The 17,150-nt window shown below is 45.4% G+C and overlaps 1 protein-coding gene across 1 annotated transcript in view; it reads right to left on the bottom strand.

Moving 5' to 3' along the window:
• The window catches only part of TP53 (tumor protein p53), a 32,612-nt gene that overhangs the window by 6,551 nt on the left and 8,911 nt on the right, over positions 1 to 17,150 (bottom strand). The gene's annotated exons all lie outside the window — the stretch shown is intronic.

Genomic DNA, 17,150 nt, shown 5'->3' with positions numbered 1-17,150 from the left:
AAGCCACACCCGGCGGTGCTCAGGGATTACTTCTGGCTGTCTGCTCAGAAATAGCTCCTGGCAGGCACGGGGGACCCTATGGGACACCGAGATTCAAACCAACCACCTTTGGTCCTGGATCAGCTGCTTGCAAGGAAAACACCGCTGTGCTATCCGGGCCCAGTTCACTTGTTTTTTATCTGCCTAATGTTATCTAGTTTCACAGAGCTGGTTCCTTTGTAGTAAGACCATGGTCCAATGGAGAGAAGGCTCGTCTTGCAAGTGGCTGGCTATGTTTCAATCCTCAGCACCGAGAGTCCCCTGAGCACCACGAGGTGTGGCTCCTGAGCCAAAAAGGTATTCATAAAATAAAAATAAAAGTGGGACTGGAGAGATAGTATGGAGGTAAAGCATTTGCCTTTCATGCAGAAGGATGGTGGTTCGAATCCCAGCATCCCATATGGTCCTCTGTGCTTGTCAGGGGCATCTTCTGAGCAGAGAGCCAGGAGTAACCCCTGAGCGCTGCCGGTGTGACCCAAAAACCAAAATAAATAAATAAATAAAATAAAATAAAAGCAAGAGGGCTGGAGCAATAACAGAACTGGTAGGGGGTTTGCTTTGTATGCGGCCAACCCTGGACTGACTGGATTAGATCCCGGGCATCCCATATGGTCCCAAGTCTGCCTGCCAGGAGCGATTTTTGAGCGCCAGGAGTAACCTGAGGGCCACCAGGTGACCCAAAAACCAAAATAAATAAATAAAGTGACAGAATCTTGCAGTCAATTTTTGAGAATTCTGGGGAAACAGCCCTGAAGTGTAATATCAAGATACGGTCTTTTATTCCTTTCAGTTTTGGGGCCTCCATTTCAAGTGCCCTTCAGGAGACTGCTGATAGGATATTTAGTGCTGAGGATAAAACTCAGGGCTTTACAGAACTTAACAAGAAAAAAACACCTAACCCTGCCCAAAAATGGAGAAAAGAAATGAATAGACAATTTCTCAAAGAAGAAATACAAATGGGGGGCCAGAGAGATAGCATGGAGGTAAGGCATTTGCCTTTTATGCAGAAGGACAGTGGTTCGAATCCCAGCATTCCATATGGTCCCCTGAGCCTGCCAGGGCAATTTCTGAGCATACAGCCAGGAGTAACCCCTGAGCGCTGCCGGGTGTGACTCAAAAAAAAAAAAAAAAAAAAAAGAATAATCAGTGCTGGCAGGGATTAGGGAGAAAGGAACTCTCATTCACTGCTGGTGTAATGTCGTCTAGTCCAACCCTTATGGAAAATAATACGGAGATTCCTCAAAATACTGGAAATTGAGCTCCCATATGATCCAGCTATACCACTCCTAGGGATATACCCTAGGAACACAAAAATGTTTCTGCACACCTATATTCATTGCAGCACTATTTACAATAGCCAGAATCTGGAAACAACCAAGATGCCCAACAACAGATGAGTGGATAAAGAAACTGTGGTACAAGTATGTTGTGTTGATTTCCCCCTCACCCCCTGAATTGATTATTAATTTTGAGTCCTAGTAGTGTGGATGGATGGATGGATGGATGGATGGATGGATGGATGGATGGATGGATGGATGGATGGATGGAGAGGATTTTCTTGGCCCAGCTCAGTGCCTGCAGCGTCTATAGCCTGGCGGGTCTGTAGGTATCAGGGTAACAGCGAAGCAATGATGCAGAGCAGTCATATGAAGTTTCAGGAGACATTCAGCTTTATTACAAGGCCCTAACCGCCATGTGCTTTTTTCACATGGCCTCTAAACCAAGCAGTTTCTCTGCATCCCTCCTGTGTCTGCTCTTTCTCCTCCCAACTGTGGGAGGGTCTCACCATCCAGGTGAAATAGCATTTGGCTTTGGAGAAGGGTAATATATACAATGAAATACTATGCAGCCGTCAGGAGAGATGAAGTCATGAAATATCCTGTACATGGAATCGACTATATTGAGTGAAATAAGCCAGAGGGGGAGAGATAGACACAGAATAGTCTCATGCATTAATGATGTTTTTGTCATACCCGGTGATGCTCAGGGGTTACTCCTGGTTCTGCACTCAGAAATCACCCCTGCAGGCTGAGGGAACCATATGGGATGTTGGGATCAAACCCGGGTCGACCTACCCACTGTGCTATTATTGCTCTGGCCCCCCAAGGGGGTGCTGAAATAATACAGTAGGTAGAGCCAGGAGTAAATGCTGAGCCCTGTTGTGTGTGAATCAAACTATAGCTTGCATCCAACCAAAAACAAAAACAAAAACAAAACTTGGAAGTTTTTTTTTTTTTTTTGGGCCACACCCGGTGACACTCAGGGGTTACTCCTGGCTATGTGCTCAGAAGTCGCTCCTGGTCCGTCCAAGAATAGCGCAGGCAAGGCAGGCACCTTACCTCTAGTGCCACCGCCCGGCCCCGGAAGGTTGTTTTTTATTTTTGCTTTTTGGATACCATACCAGGACTTACTGGTTCGTCACTCAAAAATTATTCCTGGTGATACTTGGGGGGACCACATGGGGTGCAGACTTGGCAGTGTTCAGGGCTAAGGGCTTACTTGTGGCTCTATGCTGTGTTCAAGGAACCATATAGGGTGTTAGGGACTGAACCCGGGTTGCTTATGTGCAAGGCAAGCACCCTACCAGCTGTACTATCATTTCAACCCCAATCTTTTTTTTTTTTTTTTTTTTTTTTTTTTTTTTTTTTTTTTTGTGGTTTTTGGGTCACACCCGGCAGTGCTCAGGGGTTATTCCTGGCTCCAGGCTCAGAAATTGCTCCTGGCAGGCACGGGGGACCATATGGGACGCCGGGATTTGAACTGATGACCTCCTGCATGAAAGGCAAACGCCTTACCTCCATGCTATCTCTCCGGCCCCTCAACCCCAATCTTTTTTTTTTTAATAATTTTTATTGAGGGGCCAGAGAGATAGCATGGAGGTAAGGCGTTTGCCTTTCATGCAGGATGTCATCGGTTCGAATCCTGGCGTCCCATATGGTCCCCCGTGTCTGCCAGGAGCAATTTCTGAGCGTGGAGCCAGGAATAACCCCTGAGCACTGCCAGGTGTGACCCAAAAACCACACACACACAAAAAAAATAATAGTAATTTTTATTGAGACCCATGTGAATTACAAGTCTTTCACAGTTATTTTTAAGGTACATAGTGACAGTGAACTAGGGTGTTAAAGGGTCCGAGAAAGCCCACTGCCTCAAATAAGGACCACGAATCTCCAGGGAATGCAATTGGCAAAGCGGGGTTTATCGATCCAGAGCTCTGGGGTCGGCTGCTCTATAGTAGAGCTGGCCCCGTACAAGCTAAAGCACAACTCTTTTATACAGTTCTTAGAGGCGGGATAACGGGTCCAGTTGGCAAGAGATCATTGGAGTCCATAACTGTTACAATTCAAAACCACCACTAATGCAAGCTGAAAAAAGCACAATTCCTTAACTGTCCCAAACTCCCTTTTGACAAGAGTCACCCCAGCCCACAGCCTGATGATTTGTAGAGATATGGCTTGTACCCTCCAGATGGCCCTTGGGAGGGTCCTGACCTGGCACGGTGGAGGTCTTGTTTCCTTGGCAACTAAGACACAAAGGCTAGCGGGGGGGGCAAAGTCTGGTCTCTGGTCTCTTATACTATAGTTCAAAACAGGCCAATAACAGAAGCAAGAGATATCATTATTCTCATCCTATTTTCTTTCCTTTTTGGTTTTTGGGTTACACCCAACAGCGCTCAGGGAGTCCTCCTGGCTCCATGCTCAGAAATCGCTCCTGGCAGGCTCGGGGGACCATATGGGATACTGGGATTTGAACCACCAACCTTCTGCATGCAAGGCAAACGCCTTACTTCCATGCTATCTCTCCGGCCCCTCCTACTATTTTCTATACCTATTGCTCTACTCTATGTATTTTGGGTTATTAACTCTCACAGTCTCCATATTGCTCTCCAATGCTTAACTTTAAAAATCATGTTTTCCGGGCCCGGAGAGATAGCACAGCGGTGTTTGCCTTGCAAGCAGCCTATCCAGGACCAAAGGTGGTTGGTTCGAATCCCGGTGTCCCATATGGTCCCCCGTGCCTGCCAGGAGCTATTTCTGAGCAGACAGCCAGGAGTAACCCCTGAGCATCGCCGGGTGTGGCCCAAAAACCAAAAAAAAAAAAAAAAAAATCATGTTTTCCAACTCGTAGTTGACTATTTTGGTGTAAATACATGCAGTCATTCCAGCTGGTAGCTAGTTGGGACCACCCTGGACAGGGAGTTGTTTTCTGCCCACTTGTCAGGGCCCGTAACGGCAGAGGGCCTGTAATGGCAGAGCTTATGTCAACTTAAGAGTTTCTTTTTTTTTTTTTTTTGGTTTTTGGGCCACACCCTGTGACGCTCAGGGGTTACTCCTGGCTATGCGCTCAGAAGTTGCTCCTGGCTTCTTGGGAAACCATATGGGACACCGGGGGATCGAACTGCGGTCTGTCCTAGGCTAGCGCAGGCAAGGCAGGCACCTTACCTCCAGCGCCACCGCCCGGCAACTTAAGAGTTTCTAAAAGCAAGCAAAAACGAGCCAGAAATAATAGAGAGTATGGTTAGTCATAATACATTATATCTATTATACCTAGCGTATCCTAGCTTATTCTTAGCCCTTACACTCCCATATTTCTTTTTAGGGGCCATTCCATTCTTGGAATGTTTACTGATGGAACTGTGGGTCGTTGCGGCACAATTCCACATATTGTTGCCTGAGCGGCATCGCTTAAACAACATTGATCCTTTCCCTAATAAAGGCCATGATTTCATTAAAAAGAGCCCCGAGCGACAGTAAAATTAGTAAGCCACTCACTAAGCCCAGGAAGGAAAGAAGGTGGGGTAGAATTTCACTCCAGGCACACCACAGAGGGTTGTTAGAAAGTTCCTGGCGCCTCTTTTCCAATTCTTCTTGATGCTTCCTGATTCTGTCGCTCACAATCCCGGACTTACTGGCATAAAAACAGCATTTTTCCTGCAAGGCTAAGCAAGTGCCCCCCTTATCAGCAGTAAGTAGATCTAGGTCCCACCTGCTTCGGAGAACTACCTCAGCTAAGGAATCCCCTTGATCAGGGAGATCCTTGACAGACTGATACACCATGGTAACATTGTCTACCAGAAGTCCGACAAGAAGAGGAATAAAAGTTATAGCTCTTTTATGCCTGGGGGAACAGGTATCAAAGCTGGGTCAGGGAAGGATCTCCTTCCTCCTGGAAGGATCTCAATGTCTGACAATAATAGTGCAGGAATGCAGGACTCAGTCAATTTTGGGGGAGAAAAGGATAGGCCATATTATCCCCACATACAAGAACACTCCCTTTTCCTAAGCAAATAGGCCCTGACACATTAACATAATGACTGCAGAAAACGAACTGTGCCAAGCCAACATTCATGTCAAAAGAATTATTCTGAGAAGGACTTAGGAGGCACATGGATGTATTAAGGCCAGTGGGTAATACTTTGAAAGGTTTCATATAATTACATTTGTTCTTATCATCATAAGAGGTAGAATAATTGAGTAGGAGAAATCACCGGAGGCCAGGAGGCATCCATTTTTTTTGGGGGGGGGGGGTTTTGGGCCACACCCAGTAACGCTCAGGGGTTACTCCTGGCTATGTGCTCAGAAGTTGCTCCTGGCTTGGGGGACCATATGGGACACCGGGGGATCGAACCGCGGTCCGTCCAAGGCTAGCGCAGGCAAGACAGGCACCTTAGCTTTAGCGCCACCGCCCGGCCCCGAGGCATCCATTTCTAAGCACAACCAACAATCACTGGCCAACAGGGGGCTAGAAAAATTCAGGGCTTTGTGTGTGGCCTCAAGGATTTCAGTGGTTTGGGGGTCTAGGTCAAGGGCTCTTGGTTTTGGCAGCAAGTGGGTGGTAATGGAGGCATGGCAGAAGGCTACTAATGTGGGTTTGGACCAATTCTTGCACTTTCAGATCTCTCACTTGATCAGTGGGGCCCCCATCTGACACATGTATAGATAGGAGCAGCTTGTGGCCAACAAGCAGGTTTACCTGGTGGTGCCATGCAAGAAGCCAGAACATATTTTGGACTTGAGCCATGCGGCTGGGGATTAACAGACCAATGCCCACCGAAAGTGTCCTGTGAGGTATGGCCATGAAATAGGGCTTGCCACCGTTTGTGCAGTCTGTAAACTCTGTATAGCAGATGGCATTCATCTGGTCCACAAAATTACAATCCTCAGCACACTTCCTGCCCGAAGCAGGCAGGGCTTCGGCTTCTTAACACAAACCCACTTTGGGGTGACCCCTTCTGTAATACAGTCCAGGGTACCCAAATTGGCCTTCTTGTCCCCGCAATCGGCAGATGAGGAGTAGCGTGAGGAAGGTGCCTCCCAAATCCCTGCCAAACAGTCCAGGGGTGACCATACAGTGCTTTCAGGAGTTGCTCTGCTTCGGTGTTAGGAGCAACCCAATGCCAAGCAGCACTCTCATTTCTATTTTGGCAGTGTTTGTCCCCTCTGTCAGCTTCGACTTCTCACCAGTGTCAATTTAAAAAGGTCTACAGAAGTCTGGATCTTCCAATGGGACGATCCAGGGTCCTCAGTTTGGGTCAGCGCCGGCTTGGCGTGTGAAGCATGAATCCGAATCCAGGCGGCGATCCCGTCCACTTTCACTGCGGTGGGGCTGGTGCCAGAGGTCGGAAGAAAGAACTCCAAGAGCCTCAGACCCAGGAGGATGGTCACCCATGTCCTATCCCTGTTTTTCCTTTGTGGAGGCTTGGCCCCCTCTCGGACAGGGCTTGGCTGCAGATCCCGAGCCCTGCTAAAGACAGTGGGAATCATTCCCTACTCATAGTTAATTTTAAGGGGTTGCTGGGGCACACTCTGACTCTCCACTGTTCCGCTGGCTCGACTTCTTCTGCAAGGGCCCTGGCAGACATGAGAGTGATGTACCTAGGCCTTTATTCCATCTACTTTTAGAGCTGTGGGGTTTGGCAGAGTAACTACAAAGGGTCCCTTTCATCGAGGTTCTAGGTTTTTGTTTTTGTTTTATTTTTGAGTCACACCCGGTAGCATTCAGGGGTTCCTTCTGGCTCTACGCTCAGAAATCGCTCCTGGCAGGCTCGGGGGACCATATGGGATGCTGGGATTCGAACCACTGTCATTCTGCATGAAAGGCCAACGCCCTGCCTCCATGCTATCTCTCCGGTCCCTAGGTTCTAGGTTTTTAACCTAAAGTCTTTTCACCCAAACCCAGTCTCCTGGTACCAGCCCATGTTCCGGGTCCTTTTCCACTTTTTTGTTCATATACCACCTGTATGGCAGGCCAAATTTCTTCTTGTATTTGTTGTAAAGCTTTAAGATGTAACAACCATTCGGGGGCTCCAGCAGCTCTCACCCCCTCCTTCAGGGACCTGAAAATGTATCTATGAATATTAGCAAATACTTATACCAATACTTTCCCTTATTTCTGTGAAATCCAGCTCCCAGTGTCTGCCTGATCGGTTTCCCTTTTCCCTTCTACCTTGGTGGAGGGCCTCCTTCAGGTACCTTTCCAGATAAACCTGCGTCTCTGGACTTTTGTGGTCTCTCACGAGGGGCTTCTGGTCATCCTGGACGAGCCCCACTGTTAAAGGGTCCGTGAAAGACCACCACCTCAAATAAGGATCACGAACCTCCAGGGAATGCAATTGGCAAAGTGAGATTTATTGATCCAGAGCTCTGGGGTCGGCTGCTCTATAGGCAGAGCTGGCCCCGTACAGGCTAAAGCACAACTCTTTTATACAGTTCTAGCGGCGCAATAACAGGTTCATTGGCAGGAGTTCTTTGGACCCCAGAGCTATTACAATTCAAAACAACCAATAGTGCAAGCTGAAAAAGGTGCAATTCCTTATCTTCCCAAACCCCCGTTTGACATCAGTCCTCCTAGCCCACATCCTGATGGTTTGTAAAGATAGGGCCTGTATTTTCCAGATGGCTCTTGGGAGGATCCTGCGTGATCTGGCAGGGTGGAGGCCTTGTTTTCTTGGTAACGAAGTTATATGGGCTAATTACAAGGGGTAAGTGGGGGAGTCTGGTCTCTTGGTCTCTTTCTCTTTTTTTTTTGGGGGGTCACACCTGGCAGCGCTCAGGGGTTACTCCTGGCTCTACGCTCAGAAATCGCTCCTGGCAGGCTCGGGGGACCATATGGGATGCCAGGATTCGAACCACCGACCTTCAGTAGGCAATGCTTCCATCCACCCTGAAAATGTGTCTATGAAAATTAGCAAACGCCTTACCTCCATGCTATCTCTCCGGCCCTGAATTGATTAGTTCTTACAATCAGGTTTCTAGGGCTTCAGCAAGAGTCTGATATAAAAATGGTAGAAAGGTATTTGGGGGGTAAAAGGTCTTATATGATAATGTTTGCTTAAAACAAAACACACCAACTTACTATTTGTCAAAACCTAAGGAAATTGCTAGAGAAATGGTTACATGGTTGGAGGAATCTTACACAGACATGTTCATGTTGGAGCCAGTGGTAGGGTGCTTGCTTTGTAAGCAGCCAACCCAGGTTCCATCCCTGGCATCCGAGGAAGGTTCCCCTGACCCTGTCAGGAGTGATTCCTGGGTGTGGAGCAGGAGTAAGCCTCAAACCAAAGATAACAAAAGACCAAGTTTGGGCGCATGTCACGGGACGTCTGCATGCACATGTTGCTGTATTTCTTCTCTTGAGATGTGCATGTCACACTTTAACTCCGGGACATGCACCAGAGTTCTCACTACCTTTGGTGCCTCTCCCTCTCCCTCCCCTTTCTCAGTACCCCCAAATAAAATCTATTTTTTTTTTTTTTTTGGTTTTTGGGCCACACCCGGCGGTGCTCAGGGGTTACTCCTGGCTGTCTGCTCAGAAACAGCTCCTGGCAGGCACGGGGGACCATATGGGACACCGGGATTCGAACCAACCACCTTTGGTCCTGGATCGGCTGCTTGCAAGGCAAACGCCGCTGTGCTATCTCTCCGGGCCCTAAAATCTATTTTTAAACAAGACCATGTTCTTGTTTTCCCTAGTAACAGGAGGAGAGACATGTTGCTACCAATCAATACCAGTAAACTGGGTGTTTACCACTTACAAGACGCTGGGCACTCTATCCTTTGGGGCCGGGCGGTAGCGCTAGAGGTAAGGTGTCTGCCTTGCCTGCGCTAGCCTTGGACGGACCAAGGTTCGATCCCCCGGCGTCCCATATGGTCCCCCAAGCCAGGAGCAACTTCTGAGCGCATAGCCAGGAGTAACCCCTGAGCGTTACCGGGCGTGGCCCGAAAAACCAAAAAAAAAAAAAAAAACCCACTTACAAGACATTTATTACTGCAATTTTTAAAAATTCAGTTATCTGTACTGTCAACAGAACTCTACCAGTAGTATTTTGAATGAAAAACACAATTTTTAGAGAAAAGGCAAAACAGAAATTAAAAAATATAAAATGGTTTTTGTACGCATGGTACCCTGCGCTCAAAACCCAGCAAGCAGAGCCAGAGTGATGGCTCAGTGGGTAGGGCATTTGCTTTGCACATGAAAGACCCAGGTTGGTCCCCCAGCAGGCCATTTGGTCCTCTGTGCCTGCCAGGAATAACCTGAGCATCACTGGGTGTGGCCCGAAAAATAAAAATCACATTGGTCAAAATAAAAATTAAAATAAATAAATAAAGGGCCTGGAGAGATAGTACAGCAGTGTTTGCCTTGCAAGCAGCCAATCCAGGACCAAAGGTGGTTGGTTCGAATCCCGGTGTCCCATATGGTCCCCCGTGCCTGCCAGGAGCTATTTCTGAGCAGACAGCCAGGAGTTACCCCTGAGCAACGCTGGGTGTGGCCCAAAAACCAAAATAAATAAATAAATAAATAAATAAATAAATAAATAAATAAATAAAAATAAAACGAACAAAAATCCAGCAAGCAAAACAATATGATCATTTGTTGCTCAAAAACATATATATGAAAGATGGGCAAGAATGAGAATTCACAAAATCTATAAGTCTCAGTGGAAGAGAAGTATGTGTAGCCCATGGAACCAAGAGTTCAAAGACTTTTGCTTTGTGTCATTAAAAGAGAAAAGGCGGGGGCCCGGAGAGATAGCACAGCGGTGTTTGCCTTGCAAGCAGCCGATCCAGGACCAAAGGTGGTTGGTTCGAATCCCGGTGTCCCATATGGTCCCCCGTGCCTGCCAGGAGCTATTTCTAAACAGACAGCCAGGAGTAACCCCTGAGCACCGCCGGGTGTGGCCCAAAAACCAAAAGAAAAAAAAAAAAAAGAGAGAGAGAAAAGGCATTTATATGTTACTTGTTTAATTAAAATGTGGACACACAACAAAATGTTTTGTGATCAGGGGTCACTCCTGGTAGGTTTTGGGGAACCAGAAATCAAACCCAGCTTAGCCACATTCAAGACAAGCACCCTATCTGCTGTACTAGCTCTCTGGCTTCCACAACAAAATATTAAGTGCTAAACTTATTTGGTAAAATTGTACTATCCTTTTACTTGTCTGCATATTTCTAAAACAGAAATAGAAGTTTGTTATTAGAGTTTTCAAACATAGAAAAAATTAATGGCCTCCTCTGTACCCTTTACCCCACTTCTATAATATCAATATTCTGTCCTTACTGTTTCATCTAGACTTCTAGCCACTCCCTACAATACACAAATGTTTCAAAGGATTGGACAAACCTTAACCATACCCTTTCTGGAGTGATAGCACAGCGGTTTGCCTTGCACGTGGTCAACACAGAACGGACACCAGTTCAAACCCAGCATCCCATAGGTCCCTCTAGCCTGCCAGGAGTGACTTCTGATCGCAGAGCCAAGAGTGACCCAAAAACCAAACAAAAACCAAACAAAACAAAACAAAAAAATCATACCCTTTCTAATTAAAAAATTGACATTCTTTTAGTTTTTTGGGGGGACCACACTGACAATGCTGTGGGTATCATTTGGGATGCCAGGAACTGAAACTGTGTAGCCCAAATGCAAGAGAAGTTCCCAATCTGCTGTACGATCCCTCTAGCCCAGTTGACAGATTCTTTCTTATCCACACAACCCCATAACCCACTGTTACCAAGACAAACATATCTTCCAATAGGTTTGGGTTTTTTTTTTTTTTTGGGGGGGGGCACGCTCAGTAGTGGTCCGGGCTTATTCCTTACTCTGCATTTAGGGGTCATTTGTGGTAGGCTCCAGGAACCCTATGGGATGCCAGGGAATAAACCTGGTAGATACTGTTCAAGGCAACTGCCCGACCCACTGTACTATTGCTTTTCCTCCTCCCTCCACTTAACTTGTTTCCAGAGTTTTCTTTTCCACTGATTCACTTGGATAATTTCTTCTCTGCAAAGCTAGTCTTGTCTTGTTTGGTTTGTTTTTGCACTTTAGGGCACAGCCTTCAGCACTCAGGGTTTAAGTCCTGACTTCTGAGGGTGATCACTCCAGGCAGTGCTCGGTGGGGGCCAGAGAACAATCTCAAGCAGTGCCAGGTATCAAACTGGAAAGCACCTGATGTAGAACTTAAAACCTCAGACTGTCTCTTTGGCCTGACTGTAGTTTTGATTTCATAATCTGGTAAATTGCACTGATTTTTTGAGTGCTAAGTCAGTCTAGCAGTTCTAGGATAAACTACATTTCAGAAAGTCTGTATTATTTAGAAGTTTTCTTTTAGCTGGAGAGATAGCACAGTGGTAGGGCATTTGCCTTGCACATGGCCAATCCAGGACAGATAGTGGTTCGATTCCTGGTTTCCCATATGATCCCCTAGGCTGCCAAGAGTGATTTCTCAGCTCAGAGCCAGGAGTAAGCCCTGAGCGCCGCCAGGTTTGACTCAAAAACCAAAAGAATATATAAATAAATAAAAGCTTTCTTTTCTTGCAATGTCCTTTTCTAGAGAAATTGCTACCAGTATTACCTGGTATCATAAAATGAGATTGGTAGGACTCTTGCCTTGAATGCAGCCAATCTGGGACCGATATGTGGCCCCACATATCAGTCCCCAAGTCATACCAGGAGTGATCCCTGAACACCACCAGGTTTGGCCCAAAAAAACTAGGTATGAGGGCGTTGGGAAATATTACCTCCTCTCTAGTCTACTAAGGTTGGACTTGCTACTTCCCAGATGTTTGAAGAGATGAACAAAGAGCAAAGTAAACAGTACTAAGGCAAGAGAATTTAATTCAAACAATTTTGTGTAAATGGGGCCAGAGCAATAGTTCAGAGTGTAGGAGGAGGCTTGCCTTTCATAGGGCCAACTGGGATTCTGAGTCCTGTCACGAGTGATTCCTGAAAGCACAACCAGAGGTTAACCCCGAACACAGCTGCGTGTGGCCCAAAAAAACTAAAAGAAAAAAATGTCAGATGATTTCGATAGATAATGCTGGAAGAAATGAATATGTATTTCCATAGAGAAAAAAAAGTCTTGCTCTTTACATTAAACTATTAACAGAAAAATTTGGGAGACCTCCCAAGTAATGGGGACTCGAGGACTATTCCCACAATAATTAGCCCTTGGGCCCAGCTGTGTTGGGGACTGGGGGCGTAGGTGATATCAGAGATCAAAGCACTCCAAACTATAGGGGACGGAGCGATGGCGCAAGCCATAAGGCATCTGCCTTGCTTGCAGTTCGATCCCCCAGCATTCCATATGGTCCCCCAAGTAGGAGTGATTTCTGAGTGTATAGCCAGAAGTAATTAATCCCTAAGCATCACCAGGTGTGCCCCACCCCAAAAAATATTATTCCAAACTATAAAGCTATCTGCCCAGTCTTCATGGAAACAAAACAAAAAAACAAAAACCAACTTAGGGACCAGAGTACAGTGGGTAGGTTACTTGTCTTGTACACTGCTGACTCAGGACGAATCCCCAGCACCCCATATGGTTCCTTGAGCCCACCAGGAGTGAGCCCTGAGTGCAGAACCAGGAGTAGTCTTTGAGTACTGCTAGGTGTGACACAAAAACCAACCCCCCCCCCAAAACAAACCAACAAACCAACCCCAGCTGTGCTGAAAGGAGGTAAAGGAATAGGCATAAAATGTTTTCAGTATCAGTATTGCAAACTACAGCACCTAACAGATTAAAAAGGGGGGAAATAAAAGATGAAGAAAATTATCTGCAGAAGGGAAACTGAGGACACTGCGGTGGGAAATATGTACTGGTGAAGGGATGGATGTTGGGACACTCTATGACTGAAATTCAACCATCAACAACTTCGCAACTGAGTATATTACTGTAATGCAGTAAAAGAAAAACAAAAGCCAAAATTCAGCCTTTATGGGGCTAGAGCGGTGGTGCAAACGGTAGGGCATTTGCCTTGCATGCACTAACCTAGGATGGACCGAGGTTCGATCCCCCCCAAAACCCATATGGCCTCCCAAGACTGCCAGGAGTGATTTCTGAGTACAGAGTCAGGAGTAAGCCCTGAGTGTCACCGGGTGTGGACCAAAAACTAAAACAAAAACAAACAAAAGTACAATATGAATGGGGCTGGAGAGGTAGTACAGCAGTAGGGCATTTGCCTTGCATGTAGTTGATCCAGTATAGTGCCCTGTGCCAGCCAGGAGTGATTTCTGAGTGTAGAGTCAAGAGTAAATCTCTCTCTCTCTCTCTCTCTCCCCTCTCTCAGATTAGATAAGACTAGCCCAACGCTGCCATGTGTGACCCCCCCAAAAAAAGATATAAATTAAAAAAAGTTTTTATTCCTTTGGTCTTTCTTTTGCATGCTTTTGGGCCATACCCAGCAGTGCTCGGGACTTACTCTTGGCCTTGCTCAGGAAACCATATATCTGGGTGCAGGGGATCAAACTTAGGTTAGCTGGCCATTTGCAAGACAAACTCCTTGCTGGATGTATTACTGCTCTGGCTCCTCAGGACTTACTCCTGGCCCCTACAGACAGAAATCACTCCAGCAGGGTTGGGCAGACTTTATGGAATGCTGGGTATCGAATACGGGTTGGGTTGGGAAGGCAAATGCCCTACCCACTGTACTATTGTACCAATCCTCTTTTGAAAGGGTGAAATAAAGTCTCTTCACCAGACAAGAGAATAACTGAAAAGCATTATAGCTCTAAACAGTAAACAAGGAGCTTCAAATTAAAGCAGCAATGAGAAACTCACAACGAATGTAAAGAATATGCCTTATTGGTAAAATTTAAAATGTTGGGGCCAGAATGATAGCACAGTGGTCGGGCGTTTGCCTTGCACTCGGCTGAGCCCGGGTTCAATTCCCAGCATCCCATATGGTCCCCGGACCCTGCCAGGAGTGATTTCTGAGTGCAGAGCAAGCCAACCCCTGAGCATCATCATGTATGGCCCAAATACAACAACAAAAGTAAAATATCATAACTTGTATATGAAGACATCAGGAGATAAATAAGTTTGGCTAGAGTTGATAGGCCATATAGAGTGGTGAAAAGACATGATTTAAGGACTTTAAATTTGAATTACCTAAATGCAGGCCTCGCAAAGAACCCTTTACTGAAGAGGGTCCTGTGCTCACTCTTTTGTCTGCCATCTCTACTGCAGGAAGACAATCCAGGGATAAACTTTGCCCTGGCTCCCTCTTCCCTTCACACACCCCCTTTGAGATGTAAAGACCCACTCAGCCTTGATTAGCAGGTAAAATTGTTAACACAGGAGGCAGAGCAATAGGACAGTAGGTGCTGCCTTGCAGGTAAGTCAATGAGTTCAATCCTGTGTGTCCCAAATGGTCCTCTGAGCCCACCAAGAGTGATTCCTGAGCAAAGAGTCATGAATAATGTAGCAGGACAGCCCCTGAAGAGGTTGACTGATGGAGGGATGGAGAATGAGGCCCTTTTCTTCCAGCTCGTAGCACGTGTCTGCCACCCTGTCTAGCCCACGGTTCTGAGGTGAAACGGCGGGTAAACAGCTCGCAGACAATCAGGCTCGTGGAAATATTTGCTTTATTTGGATGGACAAAACTGAAGTCCAAAGACTCCGATTCAGTTCCAGCCAGCAAAAGCCTCTCGCCTTCCACAGACCCTTGCTCTTATAGTCCAGAGTCAGGTCCCACCCAATGGTGGGATCAGATACCAACCAATGGTGGAAGCAGAATCAGGTCCTACCCTAGGGTGGGGGCAGAATGCCAGGTCACACCCTAGGGTAGGGCACAATCACCTAATCAGATTAGGGTGAGCAACATAGTAATCCCCCAAAATATTTACATACACAACAATTCCCCCTTTTGTTTTTAGTAAACAAACTTAATTGTTTACAATTAAACTTATTGTCTACAATTATTAAAAGAAAAATTAGTCAATAATAAAAGAGCGGCTGTTTGCATAAGCGCATCACAGGAAAATGTAAAGAAAAACTTCTAACCTAAGCACAGGGTGTCTAAAACCAGAAACATGTATCAAGGAATCAACTACAAGCTCCTGAGAAGATAAATCTAAAACGTACATAGATCTTTCGAAGAGACACCAGAAAGGTTGTGTAGCAGGCAAGAAGAAGCACCTTTTCTTTATTTGTTGTTGTTGTAGGTGGTGGTGGTCGTTTTTGGGTCACACCTGGCAGTGCTCAGGAGTTACTCCTGACTCCACGTTCAGAAATTGCTCCTGGCAGATACCGGCATTTGAACCAATGACCTTCTGCATGAAAGGCCAACGCCTCGCCTCCATGCTATCTCTCCAGCTCCATTTTCATTCAAGTTCAGGTAGACCAGAAAGCCCATCTTTGAGGGCATTGAACTAGGCCTTTATTTCGGAAGAAGTGGCACATACACCCTCTGCACAGTGGGGAGCCACTGCAATGATGATCAATAGGTATCTGAACTTAGTCCAAGTTCTTAATCCGGTCTGAAGTCCATAAGATGTCTGAAATTGATGTCGACTATTTATAGATGGGAGCTTAAGTCACAAACCAAAACAAAATGTTTAAGGCAGAGACCCTCCCTGTGTAAATAAACAACTTGAGGGCCCATCCAAAATGGATGGAACCTTCTATAAACCTAGTATTTTGCCTATGATGCGCCCACGCAAAAAACCCTGAGAACAGACAAAAATATCATTTGGGAAATTATAGACAATAATATATAACTCACAAACCTAAAGTCAAGAAAGCAAAACCTTAATGTAATACAACATCGATTCCTAATATTAAAAACTAAAATAGAAAAACATTAATTACGATAGTCAAAAGAAGCGTAGTACCAAACATAACTTCAAAGGATTACAGTTATAGGAAAAACAACAGATGTAATTTCTACAGAGTTCAATACCAATCTGTAAATATGAGGGGTCTGGAACTCCAAAAAGACCGGCAGAAGACACTTGATGGGTCTGGAAAAGCCGGTTGAAGCCTTGTACAGGAGATAACATCAAGCTGAATGAAGAAGGAAGGCCAGTACAGTCATCCATGTGTTGGGGCATCCCCAAGCGTTACATCATTACATCATAAGTTGGTTGGGCTTCTGTATTTCCTTTGGGATCGGTGCAATCTTGGGGTAGCCATTGTAGAAAAAAAAAAAAAAAAACAAAAAAAAAAAACAAAAAAAAAAAAAAAAAAAAAAAAAAAAAAAAAAAAAAAAAAAAAATGGTCAACAATAGCATTTTGTATGTGGATGGAAAACCAGAAATTCAGATAGCACAGTTTAACTGGGATCCAGAGACTGTGGGTCTTGTCCATGGATCTTTTCTCTGGTGTTACATTGTGATACAAATCCCAGGTGGCTTCATTTCCAACAAGTTTGCAGCATATATGGTGTAAAACTCCAACAGTCATGGATTTCTTCTTCCCGCCGAGATCAGGAAGCTTGTAGTTGTGGGTGAAGGAGATGGGTTGCACATGTGAAATCCTGAAAATTAAAATGTTAAGGACTAGGAAGAGAGAAGGAAGGATAAGGAAGACTAATTTGGGGAAGATAAAGTTAGGAAAAAGGAAACTATATACAAAATATGTAGAACAGACAGACACTAAACAAGACATACACACACAGACTTCACAAAAAATATGGCCATAACACTCACTCATACTAAAAAATATTTGTTGGAAAGGATCCAAAATAGAGCAAAAGAAAAGAGAATTCAGCTGAATCAATTAAAAGCTCCTTAAAATGTAATAGCCGGCAATTGTTTAGATAAATCATTTCAAATTCACAAAAAAAAATTTTTTTTTTTTTTTTTATGGTTTTGCCTAGCAGATCTGAAAGAGAATTTCA

The sequence above is a fragment of the Suncus etruscus genome, chromosome 20 (genome assembly GCF_024139225.1).
Source record: "Suncus etruscus isolate mSunEtr1 chromosome 20, mSunEtr1.pri.cur, whole genome shotgun sequence".
Lineage (NCBI taxonomy): Eukaryota > Metazoa > Chordata > Mammalia > Eulipotyphla > Soricidae > Suncus > Suncus etruscus.
Note: the sequence above shows the minus strand (reverse complement) of the source record. Positions and strands in the feature narration are given on the sequence as shown.